General features: G+C 41.5%; 1 pseudogene; it reads right to left on the bottom strand.

Annotated features, from left to right (window-relative positions):
* The window catches only part of LOC131922600 (serum amyloid A-5 protein-like), a 174502-nt pseudogene that overhangs the window by 26427 nt on the left and 132820 nt on the right, over positions 1-15255 (bottom strand).

The following is a 15255-nucleotide window of genomic DNA, read 5'->3' as shown; positions in this document are numbered from 1 at the left end:
CAGGTGGTGGGCAGAGAGGAAGGGGAAGAGTACTGAAAGAGACTACTGGAAATGGGGGGCATTTCAGGGTCAGGATAAAAACCTGACACAGAGGAATCTCCCAGGAATCTACAAGGATGGCCCCAACCATGACTCCTGGAAATAGCAGATAGCCTGAACTGGCCATCTCCTGTGACCAGGCAAGACTACAAGTGAAGGAGGTGGGAAACCAACCCAGTCACATAACCTTCAACCTACAGTCTATCCTGCCTGTGGATGTGCTGAGGTAAGGGTGGCCTAGAAATTGATGGAGTGGCCAACCAATGTCTGGTCTATCCTTAAACCCATGCCTGGAGAGTAGGCCCACCCTGAGACCACCTGGAACATCAGAACTCAGAGGCTGGATGACCCAGAGACCTAGAATAGAAGCAAACATGATTGAAGGGAAAAAATGTCAATGTAATGATGCCTAATGATATTCCACTATACTCATAGATTGGTGCCTAGCACAATTGTCATCAGAGAGGCTTCATTGAACAGCTGACGGAAACAGATACAGACCCACAGCTAAACATTAGCTAAAGCACAGGGAATGCTGCATAAGAGGGGAAGAAAGGACTGTAGGAGCCAAAAGGTTCAAGGACACCATAAGCAAATTCACAGAATCAACTAACCTGGGCTCATAGGGGCTCACAGAGACTGAACTGACAACCAGGTAGCCTGCACAGGTCTGACCTAGGCACATCGCACATATTAACATTATATACATTGGTCCTCTTATGGGACTCCTAACAATGGGAGCAGCGGCTATCACTGACTCTTTTACTGGCTTTTGAGACCTTACTACTCATACTGCTCAGTCTTAATACAAGGGGAGGTGTTTAGTCTTACTGCAACTTGATATGCCATATTTTATTGATACTCATGGGAGACCTACCCTTCCCTAAACAGAAATGGAGGAGAGGTGGATTGGGGATGGGAGCAGAGAGGCTGAGGGAGGGGCTAGGAGGAGAGGAGGGAGGAGAACCTGCAGCCAGAATGTAAAATAAATAAATAAATTCATAAATAAATAAAAAGTAAAATGTGTTTATTTTCCTTTCCTTGACCATAGACTCTCTGATATGAAAATATTAGTGTCTACTTAGTATTACTTAAGCACACTTTTCTGTAACTTTCAGTCATATCTGAGAAAAAGGGATTGTGCCTGGAACTTCTTTTTTCCTTTTCTTTCCTTCCTTCCTTCCTCCTTTCCTTCCTTCTTGCCTTCCTTCCTTCCTTCTTTCCTGCCTTCCTTCATTCTTCCTTCCTTCTCTCATTCTTCCTTTCTTTCTTTTTCTTTCTTTCTTTCTTTTTTGTCTGTTAGTTTTGAGACAAGTTCTCACAGTATAGCAAGGTTGACACCCCATACACTATGGTGGCCAGGAATGTTCAATGAAGTACTTCCTCTGCCTCCATATGCTGGGAGTGGAGGAGCTTGTCACTACAACTACCCAACAATAAGCTTACATCCTCAGACAATAATCTCATAGTCACTGTCTATTAAATCTCAGCCTTGGTGCATAAATGTAGGGTTCTGTGCCAACTTGTTCTTCTATGATAATACTGTACACTTTGTATAAAAGCTTTCTCTCCCAATCCCTATTATATTCTAGGCGCTATCCCACTGGCTGTAGATGCTTGTCAGATGTGTCTCATTGCTAACTGATGATTTGTATGCATCCTCAATGAATATAGCAAGACACAAGCTTTATATCCAAGAGCACCAACATAACTGATAAGTCAATGTAACTAAGTTACATGGGAAACGGTGCTTTCTTCAAACCATATGGTGTATAATAATGTTTTAGAATGTTTTACATTAGTATATATGTTTTTCAGACACAGTAGGTTTTGTATAAAAGTAGGTATGAATAATTCCATTAATAAAGATGTGAAGACTGGGAGGTAGGGGAGTAGCTCAGTAAATAAAGCTCTTATCATGCAAGGACTGGAGCCTGGATGCTAGAATCAACTTAAAGTCAAAGGACAAAAAGCCCTCTTAAAATTCCAGTGTGAAGGTCACGTGACACAGGAGACCAACCTAGCGGGATGGCTACATTGAGGAGCCCACATCTGTGAGCTCTGGCTTCAGGGAGACCATGCCTCAGTGAATGAGGTGGAAAATGACTGAGGAAGACTGCTGACATCAAACCTAGGCTTCCATAAGCATTTGCACCCATACAATTGCACAGACACATATGTGCCACACACATGCCAACAAACATACACATCTGCACACTCACACACAAACACATGCAGAAAATGTGTGCATAGAAATAGAAAGTAGTTCTATTTAATTGACCACCACATAGGTGAGCAAACATCATAGCCTCTAATATAATAATTATCAGAATTATAATATAAAATATTGCACTGACTGTGTGTGAGCAATGTGTTAGGCATCTGAAAGGCAAAACACTATGATTCTTAACTTCATAAAGCTTACTTTGTAGGCTCTCTTTTGCTTAACTTAATTTTTTAATCGTTCTATTACAACAAACATATTTTGTTTTTAGGATTTTAAAACCTGGTATTTTGTTTTCCCTTGCTATCTCCTTCGGCTGTCAAGGATGCAATGACATTCAATATTGCTCACTGCAGAATGAGCTGTGCGCATGGAGCAAATACCCTTCCATATTTCCCAAAGCTCCAAGGCATATAACTGTGGAAGATTATATTACTGACAGTTTTAGTGTATGGCTGCATTGTTTTAGTGCCCAGCTGTGTCTTCTTAATGAGTGGCTATGCTGTACCTTTCCTTTTGTTTCAGGGTTCATCATATAACACATAACAAACTTTTCTTACAGATTGAGTGAAAAGTAAAAATCCCTTTAATAGTTTAAATTGACCATTAGATATGCGCACTTCATTTTGAAACCTTGATGTACCAGGGTAATTGTGGCATGGAACTAGTGGGAGTGACCAATCAATGACTGCTCCAGCTTGAGGACCATGCCATGAGAGAGAGACATTGCCTGGGTGGCCAGGAACCAGAAACAAACACAACTGCCTGCCCATCTCACCCCCCAGAAAAAAGAAAAGAAAAGTCAATGAAGTGATCGACTGCTATACTCACAGATCCAGTGCCTAGCCCAATCATCATCAGAGAGGCCCACCCAGCAAGTGATGGGAGCAGACGCAGAGAACCACAGCCAAACAGTAGGCAGAGCTTGAGGAGCCCCTCAGAAGAGGGGGAGAATGGATTATAGGAGCCAGAGGGGTCAAGGACAGCAGATCATGGCAGGCAGAATCAACTAAGCAGGGCTTATAGGTGCTCACAGAGACTAAAGTGGCAATCACTGAGCCTGTATGGGTCTGAGCTAGGTCCTCTGCATATATGTTACAGTTGTATAGCTTGGTGTTCTTGTGGGACTCCTAACAGTGGGAGTGGGAGTGTCTGTGACTCATTTACCTGCTCTTGGGACTCTTTTCCTCGTACTAGGTTACCTCTTCCAGCCTTGATACGAGGGTTTGTGCTTAATCTTATTGTAACTTGTTATGCTGTGTTCAGTTGATATCCCTGGGTAGCCTGCTCTTTTCTGAAGGGAAACAGAGGAGGGGTGGGTATGGGAGAGAAGGGAAGTGGGTGGGAGAAACTGCATTCAAGATGTAATGTGTGAGAGAAGAATAAATTTTAAAAAATATTTTATAAGGAAAAAAAGAAGGGGTCTTGAAAGTTCTCAAATCAAGTTTGATGGCATTGTAAACTACTTGCACTAAATTTGAGCAGAAGGAATTATGGGGCATTAAAAAGAGGTAGCTCCAATAGTTGTTGCATAGGTTGTTATTTTGGTTAATTTTAATGTCAATTTAACAGAACTAAGAGTCACTTAGAATCTCACTTTTAGATGAAATCATACAGATAGTAAATGGCTACTGAGAGAAGAATTAGTCTGTCTACCCCAGGCATGAGCACCCTAATTGATTATCTAACACAAATATATATATTGTATCTGTGTACACACACACACACACACACACACACACACACACACACACACACATATTCATGATAGAAACATTATGTGGACCCAGCAGGGTATATTTATATATTCATGTGTGTGTGTGTGTGTGTGTGTGTGTGTGTGTGTGTGTGTGTGTAGGAAAAAGAGGCAGTGCATTTGAGATTGAGCACGGGATTGGGGTAGAAGATGACATGAGAGTGTTGGAAGAAAGAGATGAAGGTGTAAATTATGTAAATGCAGTACACATCTACAAAATTAAAAATAAATTTAATTTAAAAGACCGGTACAAGACCGTGAATATAACCTGGTGTGATGATGGAGCTGTGACTAAATATATTCACACATTGTACCTCTATCTGGGCCCTACAACTACTTCTTCCTAAGATGTACAGGAGGCCAACTGAGAAGATAGCATTATTCTGTCTTTAACTCTCCTGTGTGCCAAGCCTGCTCAAACAAACTGACATTCGTTCAGGTGGAGGTAGGAGGACCAGGAGTTCAAATCCAGCTTTGGCTGCATAGATAGTGAGTTGGAGGCCAGCCTGGACTACAGGAAAGCTGGTCGGTCTCTAAAACAGGAAAAGAGGAGGGGAAGAGGGAGAAAGAGAGAGGAGAGGGGAGAAGGGAGGGAAGGAGGAGGGGAGGGAGGGAAGGGAAGAGAAGAGATGGGGGAGTGGAGTGGAAGGGAGGGGAGTAGAGAGGAGGGGAGGGGAGAGGAGTAGAGTAGAGGGGAAGGGAGGAGAGGGGAGGGAGGGGAGTAGAAAGGAGGGAAGAGGGGTGGAGGAGAGGGGAGGGAAATAGAGTAAAGGGGAGTGGAGGGGAGTAGAGTGGAGGGGAGGGGAGGGGAGTAGAGTGGAGGGGAGGACAGGGGAGTGGAGGGGAAGGAAGTAGAGGGGAGGGAAATGTCAATAACAAACAAAGACAAATAAGAAAAGAACATAGTGCTTAGAAAAGATCAACAACAGATAAAATTTATTCTTGGTTTTACTGTAAATCCCTACAATTTTTAGGCACAGCAGATAATGATGACTTTAAATAAGTGATATAGAGTCTGCAAGAGATCTGCAAGTGTGAGTTTGAGGGAGAGATGGGGGGCACAGAGAGAAGTAGACAGATAGATGATAGATAGATGGAAGGACAGATAGACAGGCAGAGAGACTGAGTCCATAGGTGGATTGCCTCAGAATCAACCTGATGAAGGGAGACATCAGAACTCTGTTTTCCCTTAGATGTTCTGCATTTGGACTGAAAATAGCTATTATTAAATTTTGATGTATTATCATTTAAATTATTCAAATTATTATAAGAAGTCTTTTTTAAATCCATTTTCAAGGGCTACAATTTGTTATGGGGAGCAAACTAATACAGCTTTTGCATAAATGCACAGAAGAGAGTTTATTGGTTTTGTGGCATTTATCTATCTATTAAGAATATTATGTGCATGCTGACAAAGATTGGTCAGGCTAATGGCTCTGACTGTAGAGAAGGTGGTTCACTGCTGCTGACTAAGACAAGTCACAAGGTTGTTTTTAAAAGCCAAACAACACATTTGAGTAATAACTCATGTCACACAATAAATCACCCTGAAATATAATGGTTTAAGGAACCATCATGCATTTCTCTGAGCGTGTAACCATGCTCTCAGTATTCCACATCCAGCTGCAGCTGTATGTTTCTAAGAGTAACATCTGCTTTGGGATGTTCAGGTTTGGCTGTTGTAGGATTACTAGGTTTTGATGTTACTGCATTGCTCTTTATGTTGTTTAATGTGTTCTTACACTGCAGTCTACCCATTTCTTCCTTTAATATAAACAGGTGGAGCTCCAGATCATTCTTCCTCCAATTGGTGCAGGTGGACCCTCTGAGTCCTGTGGTTGCTCTTCTTCCCAATTGGTCCAGGATAAGGCATATGGCTCTGGTGGTCACTGGTGCCTAACAGGATGGTTGGCCAGAGGTGGGGGTAGGAGGAGGCTGATGCCCAGTCTCTGGAACTGCACTGGTGCGGGGAGTGGCACTAAATGTGCCCTCAGGACCTAGGGGGGCTGAGCAGTCTGGAGACTGGGGCCTCACCTGTTCCCAATTGGTGCAGGGTGGGCGTACAGGCCTGGTCACCTCCCATCCTCTTAAAGTATGGGAAGAAAAGTTACACATTAAGGATGGTAAGTATGCTTTGTCTTTTAGACTGATTGAAAGCCATCCTTTTATGGCTTGTGTACCATTACCTTACTAGCTACTAAATGGGCCTGTACAATTGTGCCGTAATAATTATTGCATCACTTGTGAATGCTGTACCCTTCATACCTGTGTTAATTCTAGTATGTCTTTAAACTTACTATTTCAAAGTTTATATATTCTTAGAGCAAGGGCAACAATCTGGATACCAGTGAAGTTGTCGATGTCATGTCAAGGCACACACATTTGATGAACCTGGTACAGAAGCTAGCTGAAAGAATATTTAGAAGAATACATCAAATGGTTGGATTGATTTTTGCAGTTATTATGAGAATTATTGCATTGACTGCTACTGGTGCAACAGCCAGAGTGGTGCTTCATAAAGAAATTCCAACTACTGGGTTTGTTAGAAACTGGCATAAGCATTCTACAGAACTTTGGACTGAACAAAATAAAATAGATAATGAGATAGTTAATGAATTAGCTGATTTGAGACAAGCTGGTATATTGTTGAGAGATCAGTTAGAACTATCAAAGGAGCAAAGAAAGTTAAAATGTGATTGGAATGTTATTGTATTACTCCTTTAAAGTTTAATGAAAGCAAGTATGGTTGGGAAAAGATTAAGATGCATTTGATGGGTCACCCTAACTCTTCTCAAATGATTTATGATTTACAGCAAGAAAGTAAGAATTTTTTAAAGTTACCTGATATGACAAGAATGGATGTTATGGAAAGCCTTGCAGATACTATAACCTCATTCAACCCTGTACATCACTTTAATAGATTTCTTGTTTGAGCAAGTGTTACTCTTTTGCTAGCAACAGTAACCTTATTGGCTTTAAGATGTGTTTTGATTTACTTATATAAGATTGTAAAACAGAAAGATAGAGAAAAGGCTGTATTTGCTGTGAAGCTACATAACCTCCAAAATAATTAATTGTTGCATGTAAAAAGGGGCATATGTTGGGAGAATTTCTGCAGAACTGCAGCTGGTTTGATTCCTGAGTGTTAGCACCTAGCTTTGATCTGCCTTTTGTGATTGCTACCTCCTGTCTCCATTATCTCCTGTTTGAAGTCTTATCTGAGAGTTTGCTAGGAGTTCAAAGCCTATGAAAACTTGGTTTAGGGACAACCCAGAAAACTGTGCTATTCCTTTACTGAGAATTTGCATTTGGCATTGTCTCATTGAGGGGCTTAGATAAGAGGTATATGGAATTGACTTGCTAAAGTTGTGAATTGCATAACAATAAAAGGGTCCTTTGCTTATCTACAGTGTTTCAGTCCAGAGAGATGGACCCCCTCTGAAGGTGATAAAGTCTAAAATCATTCTTAGAGTGCTCTGTGCCTTCTTTCTTTGATCCCCCATGAACACACATCCAATATCCCACAGTTTATCTTGGGCAAAGGACATTGAGTGAACAGCACCTGGATTGTTACGGCTGATGTTATATCTCCACCTTCAGATCCTATTCCTAGTCTGAGCCAGGGGTTCCACCATCACATCTACAAGTGGCCAGCATGAAGAGAATCAAAGCAAAGGGCTCCCTCTTCCCTTCTCAAAAGCAGAAATTTAGCCTTGAGAAGGTTCTGCCAGGGAAGTAATTGAGGTTCAAGGAGGGGAATGCACTCGACCTTGGCCACATTGTCATTGGGGATCCTAGGGCTTACACGAAGTCTCAAGTGCTCCCTCATGCTCATTCTCAGCCCTGAGCCCAGCTGTCTTCCTGAACACTGGAAATCCCAAGATCATGTTTCTGACTTTGTACCTGTTTCTGACTTTGTGACAGATACAGTCTCTTCCTCCCTCTGCATGAACTCTGGAAGCAGTACATCTGTGATCTATGCAGTGAGCTCAAGCCAGACACATGAGTTTTATTTCTGAAGCCTGCCATGGGATTAGACCCTCAAGTCTTGAGAGCACTAGAGATGCAGCCTGAGAAACCATCTGGCTGTGGGTGTTTGTGATCCTGTTTGCTTTGTTACCAACGCGTCTTTGTGGGCTCTTTTCACCACCTAGGCAGCTGCACATGATTCAGGCCAAGCATGTAAAGGCAAATCTTCATGGTGCTATTATCTCAGGTGATTTCTATGAGAGCATATGTTCATCTGGGGACTGTTACTCAGTGGCAGTATTCTGCTTGTCATCTGTCACTTGGTGTCCCTGAGGTACAAACAGTGAAGTTACAAACAGTGAAGATCTAAGATGGTTGTGACCTCAGCCATCCTGGAACCTTGTTAAACACACTAAGTGCTCTCTGCATGTCATTGGCTCACACTGTTGGAACCTAGCCTCTATCTGAGACTCTTGGGGGCAGATTCTCTCTCATCATGGTTTCCAGGGTGCCATCACCAGTGCAGATCTTTCCTGTCATTGCCAGACTCATTTACCTCATTGCACCCAACAGCTACCTGGACATCCAGGAGGTACCTCAAACTCCCTATCTAACACAGAACCCTTGGTCTCCATTTAGGTCAGCTCTCTCTGACCTGAATTCCTCATCTCCGAAAATGACACATCTCTGTATACAATTTGTTCAGCCTAGAAACCTAGAATCACACACATCACCTCTTTCCTAATCCTCCACCTCAAGTCAATTAACACCTTGTTTTTGTATCTAACTTACCTCCAGCTCCCTCAAGTTGGTATAGAAGCTTTCCCTCCTCCTCCCCCAGCTCACATACTGTTTTTTCCCACATACACACCAGATTAAATTCCCAAAATGAAGGCTGTTATCAGACATCAGACTACTAACTGCCATTTGCCTCTTCTTTAGCAGCTTCCCATCCAGTCAGAGTAAAAATTTTCAGTGTCCGTGGCTGGCCTCTGTGTGACTTGCACATCAGGTGCCTTTGCTTAGGTCCTTCTCTTAATAAGGGTACTCTGCAGGTTTGTGTATTGATTCCTGCTGTAACTTAGGTCACCTTTCTGATGTCACTTCCTGAGAGTCTACCACTCCTAAAGTTTTCCCCTCTACTCAAATTATTCTGTTATTATTTTCCTTACAGCCATTATCAGTATCAAGAAATAGAATTGCCCAGGTGTTGTTATGCACTGTCCTTCATGAGAACTTCAGCTCCACAGGAGCAGGATATAGGTCATATCATTCAGTGTCCTACCTCAGCAGCCACTTAGCACACTAGGCACATAGTTTGCTCCAAATGTTTACTACATGGAAGTGGGCAGGGGCCTGTCTGTGAGGAGGCTCACCCCTTAGTGCTGGGCAGCTCTATAAAAGAACTATATTCCAGGAACAGTTCAAGAGGCCCAAAAATGAATGATGGGTGTCCTACCAATGGCAATTGCTCCACCAAGGCAACAAGACTGGGCTTTGTTGGTTCTGTGTATGACCTGTTGGCTCCAGAACCCTGGCTAAAGCCCAAAGGACACTTAAGAACAGCCCGGAGATTGCAAAGCCCAGGACAAGGAGTTGGGGTGCCTTGGCTCTTGCTGGCTTGATCATTGCCAGGCTACAAAGGCACTATCCTCTGGAGACTCTCTTCCTCAGCTATGAAGGACCAGGCTACCAGTCCCTAAGGCCAGGCTGTGACTGCCGGAACTACCCAGGCCTTACCCTCAATTATTTTCTCCTTTGCAGTCATAAAATCCAAGTGACCCTCTTATTGGGGGGGGGGGTCACAGGAATCCTTCTGCAGGAGACAAGGCATGTCTTCAAGACCATCACCAAAGAAGACAACCTGAAAGGGACCAGTCAATTCCCAGTTAGCCACAGACCTTCTTTATGCAGAAACCAAGAGGTATTATATGGCCTTAAGAAATTATCATTTCTATATAAATCATTCAGGATTATAATCTGGTTGTATGCAAAGATTAGAACTACAGGGAAATAAGAATGGTAATAGATGAAAATGTTACTGCCCTAGAAAAATCTGTTAGCTAATAGTTCTTAATTCCCAATACACTTGAGCCCCAGGACAAATAGGACTCATGATTGAGTCCTGTCATTGGTACTTGTGAAGGGAGGGGGGGTTATGGGGCCTGGGGCAGTTGCCATGACAAGCTTAATAAAAACCAGCTAAAAAGTAGGCCTGAGTTTACTGGCAGGCATCACCTGGATCCAGGAAAAGCTATAAGCTGACCCCACCCAGAGAGGGCTAGCAACTAAGGGGAAATACCTCAAAACAACCTCAATACTATAAGAAGGGAGACAAGATAAAATGAATGCCCATGTGTCTGAGGCCAGCATGAGATACATCGTGAGCTTCTGAAAAACAGGGGCTACAGAGACTTGCCTGTCTCAAGAAAACAAAAGACAAGAAGGAGAGAAAACATCCAGAGGTAGACAAGTCTGGGCAGCAAATAGCAACAAGTTTGAAAGAGGTAATATGTGCAGCAAGGCTCACCATCAGCCCCTCAAGTGCTTGCTTCTACCAGCAGCATCCAATTACAAGCATCTTCACGATGAACAGAAGACCACTGCTTCTGCAAGTTCACCATGATACTGCCCACCACTTTAAGGATACAGGGCCATGTTGGCCCAAGAATCAAACCCTACTAAAAAGGGATGAAAAGCAGAGAAGGGAGATATGAGTCCTGCCTGGGGAAACACAGACTAAGGAAGGCATCTAGGAGAAGACACCAAAAGAAAAGATTCTTGGAGTTCATCATCCAAGGTGAACGCATCACACTCAGCCCTGTGTTTCAACACAGTCACAAAGGAGCCCTTTGATCTCTTCCTTGGGTCATGGACAGATGCTGACAGCTCATAAAAAAGATCAACTGAAATGGTTTCTCATCCAAGTTTGTTCCACCTAGCTGTTCCTCTCCTTCCTGTCCAAGGCTACTGACTCTATATACAGTGAATGCTGATAGGACACTTTCAGCTGGAAGATGACACCTCATAGGATCACTAGATACAGCTTATTATAAGTAGCAATGCCAATACCCTGGACAGACCTCATGGGAAGGGGTACTTTCATACCAGGATTGCCTCCATTCACTAGTCCACACCTCAGCTTCCATGACTACTGTTGGTCTCCTGGCATCCTCTCCAACCAATTCCAACTTTTAGCTCAGAATCCAACCTTCCCATTGCCTGCTGCCCCATTTATGACATCATTTCCCCTCCAACCCCACTACCACCTGGTACTTCTTGGGATTTGCATGGTGATGCCTGTAAACAAATTTGGATCATCACAGGTCACCTGTGCCCAGTCACCAGTAAGTGCTGTCTGATACCAAACACACTTACCACTCAGGTCAGCTGATCAGACAAGAATAACCACTTCTCTTGCTCCATTGTACTGTGGATTGCTGATACTCTCTCTCCAACCATGGCAGGTAAGGAAAGAAACTTTAACACACTTCTTTTGATCACTTCTCCCTTATTTTTAACTATGCTTTTAAATCTTTGTTTAATGGGGATTCTATTGATGTTGATATCTCCAGTTGATTGTTATATTTAGATGTTTTTCTTAGCAGCGGTTAGAAAATATGGAAATAAAAGAAGACAAATGGAAGAGATGACTGGAGGTAGTTTGAAACTGAATGTTTCAGATAACCACAGATTTTAAATAAAAAGATACAAGACATCATATCCCAAGCCATTTTTAGACACCACACTGTTGAGATCAGTCTAGGTAAAGGTTCCCTTCAAATATAGGAAACCATATCCTCTTCTGATCCCTAGCTCTTAAAATCTGTCCAGCCCATCTTCCACAGCATTTCCTACATCTTATGAGCACTGGTTGTGTTGGATCTTATCAGCTGAGGCTGGGTACTCCATAGTGAGTAGTTCTCTGGACAAGAAGTGACACACCAATGTGTAGGGAAATTCTCACAATAATTTCCAACTAAACAGTAACAACAAATTAACAGTTACTGAGGAAGTATTCACTTAAGAATCAATTTAACCAGTTATTAAATTAAGAAACAATCTTATTCAGAGATGAACCCTATACTACATTAGTAATCCCAAGATGTCACACAAAACACAGGGAAGCCTCAACTTGATATGCTAGATTTTGCTGACTCCCCAAGGGAGGCTTTATTTAACCTCTCTGAAGTCAGCAGAGCCCGGCACACTGAGCCTAGCCAGGTCCAAGCCCCTCCTCACTGCACCAAGGTTGTTTAACCTCTCTGAAGGTGGATGGGGGTGGGGGAGTAAGTAGCAGGAAGAGGGTATGGAGGTTAACTGTGGTTGATATGTAAAATGAAATTAAAATAAAAAAGAAAGCTCAGAGTAGAGATAAGCTTGGTGGACATGGCAAGTACCTATGATCCAGCACTCTGGATGCAGAGTCAGGCCTACCTGTGTGATTTCAAGGCCAGACTGATCTAGATAGAATCTATATCTTCCTTGAGTAGGGATAAGTAGAGTAAGATATGCACAGAACAGAACAAAGGCACAGGCATGAGAAGCTGTCTAAGGTTCTCCTACTTTAAACACTTCTGTTCTGGGACACAGGTGTGAGGCAGTGCCACAGCAGGTACAAGAACAAGACAATGTAGGGCAAAGAAGGGTGTACCTGTTTGCACTCCCACCAACAGTGGAGGAGTATTCCCCTTGCTCCACATTCTCTCCAACATAAGCTGTCTTCAGTGTTTTTTATCTTAGCCATTCTGACAGGTGTGAAATGGTATCTCAGAGTTGTTTTGATTTGCACTTCCCTGATTACTAAGGATGTTGAGCAATTCCTTAAATGCCTTTCAGCCATTTGAGATTCTTCTGTTGAGAATTCTCTGTTAAGCTCTGTAGCTCATTTTTTAATTGGATTCTTCAGTATTTTGATGTCTAGCTTTTTGAGTTCTTTATATATTTTGGAGATCAGCCCTTTGTCAGATGTGGGGTTGGTGAAGATCTTTTCCCATTCTGTAGGCTGTCGTTTTGTCTTATTGACCATGTCCTTTGCTCTACAAAAGCTTCTCAGTTTGAGGAGGTCCCATTTATTTATTGTTGCTCTCAGAGTCTGTGCTAGTGGTGTTATATTTAGGAAGTGATCTCCTGTGCCGATGCATTCAAGACTACTTCCTACTTTCTCTTCTATCAAGTTCAGTTTAACCAGATTTATGTTGAGGTCTTTGTTCCACCTGAACTTAAATTTTGTACATGGTGACAGATATGGATCTATTTACAACCTTCTACACACTGATATCCAGTTATGCCAGCACCATTTGTTGAAGATGTTTTCTTTTTTCCATGGTACTACTTTTTTGGCTTCTTTGTTCGTATGATCATAGGTATATGGATTAATGTCAGGGTCTTCAATTTGATTCCATTGCACCATGTGTTTGTTTTATGCCAGTACCAAGCTGTTTTTTTTTATTGTAGCTCTATAGAGCTTGAGGTCAGGGATCATGATGCCTCCAGAGGTTGCTTTATTGTACAAGATTCTTTTAGCTATCCTAGGTTTTTTGGTTTTCCATATAAAGTTAAGTATTTTTCTTTCCAAGTCTGTGAAGAATTGTTTTGGGATTTTGATGGGAATTGAATTGAATCTATAGATTGCTTTTGGTAAGATTGCCATTTTTACTATGTTAATTCTACCTATCCATGATCATGGGAGATCTTTCCATTTTCTGATATCTTCTTCAATTTCTTTTTCAGAGACTGAAAGTGCTTATCATACAGGTCTTTCACTTGCTTAGTCAGAGTTACCCCAAGGTATTTTATATCATTTGTGGCTATTATTTTAAAGTGTGATGTTTCTCTGATTGCTTTCTCAGCCCATTTATCATTTGTATATTGGAGGGCTACTGATTTTTTGAGTTAATCTTGTATCCTGCCACATTACTCAAGGAGTTTATCAGCTGTAGGAGTTCCCAGGTAGAATTTTTGGGGTCACTTATGTATACTATCATACCATCTGCAAATAGTGAAAGTTTGACTTCTTTCTTTCCAATTTGTATCCCCTTGATCTCCTTTTGTTGTCTTATTGCTCTAGCTAGAACTTGAAGTACTATGTTGAATAATTATGGAGAGATTGGTAGCCTTGTCTTGTTCCTGATTTTAGTGGAATTCTTTGAGTTTCTCTCCATTTAATTTGATGTTGGCTGTTGTCTTCTTGTAATTTGCCTTTATTATGTTTAGGCATGTTCCTTGTATTCCTGATCTCTCTAGAACCTTTATCATGAAGGGGTGTTGGATTTTGTCAAAGGCTTTTTCAGCATCTAATGAGATGATCATGTATTTTTTTTATTTCAGTTGTTTTTTTATGTGGTGTATTACATTGACAGATTTTCATATGTTGAACCATCCTTGCATCCCTGGGATGAAGCCTACTTGGTCATGGTGGATAATTTTTTTTATGTGTTCCTGGATTCGGTTAGCCAGTATTTTATTGAGTATTTTTGCATCAATGTTAATGAGAGAGACTGTTCTGTAATTCTCTTTCTTTGTTGCATCTTTGTGTGGTTTGGGTGTGAGGGTAACTGTAGCCTCATAAAAAGAGTTTGGTAATGTTCCTTCTATCTGTATTGTGTGGAAAAATTTGAAGAGTATTGGTATTAGATCTTCTTTGAAAATTTGGTAGAATTCTGAGCTAAAACCATATGGTCCTGGGCTTTTTTTGGTTGGGAGACTTTTAATGATCATTTCTATTTCTTTAGGGGTTATTGGTCTATTTAAATAGTTTATCTGGTCTTGACTAACTTTGGTATGTGGTACCTATCCAGAAAATCATCCATTTCTTTCAGATTTTCCAATTTTGTGGAGTACAGGTTTTTGAAGCATGACCTGATGATTCTCTGGATTTCCTTGTTGTCTGTTGTTATATTTCTCTTTTCATTTCTGATGCTCTCTCTCTGGTTTTTCATTAATTTGGATAAGGGTTTATCTATCTTGTTGATTTTCTCAAAGAACCAACTCTTTGTTTCATTTATTCTTTGTATTGTTCTGTTTGTTTCTATTTTATTGATTTCAGCCCTCAATTTGATTATTTCCTGGCATCTGTTTCTCCTGGGTGAGTTTGCTTCTTTTTGTTCTAGAGCTTTCAGATGTACTATTAACTACTCACTAGTGTGAGATTTCTCCAACTTCTTTATGTGGGCATTTCGTGCTATGAATTTTCCTCTTAGTACTGATTTCATAGTGTCCCATAAGTTTGGGTATGTTGTACATTCACTTTCTTTGAATCCTAGGA

This window comes from Peromyscus eremicus, chromosome 1 (genome assembly GCF_949786415.1).
Source record: "Peromyscus eremicus chromosome 1, PerEre_H2_v1, whole genome shotgun sequence".
Taxonomy (NCBI): domain Eukaryota; kingdom Metazoa; phylum Chordata; class Mammalia; order Rodentia; family Cricetidae; genus Peromyscus; species Peromyscus eremicus.
Note: the sequence above shows the minus strand (reverse complement) of the source record. Positions and strands in the feature narration are given on the sequence as shown.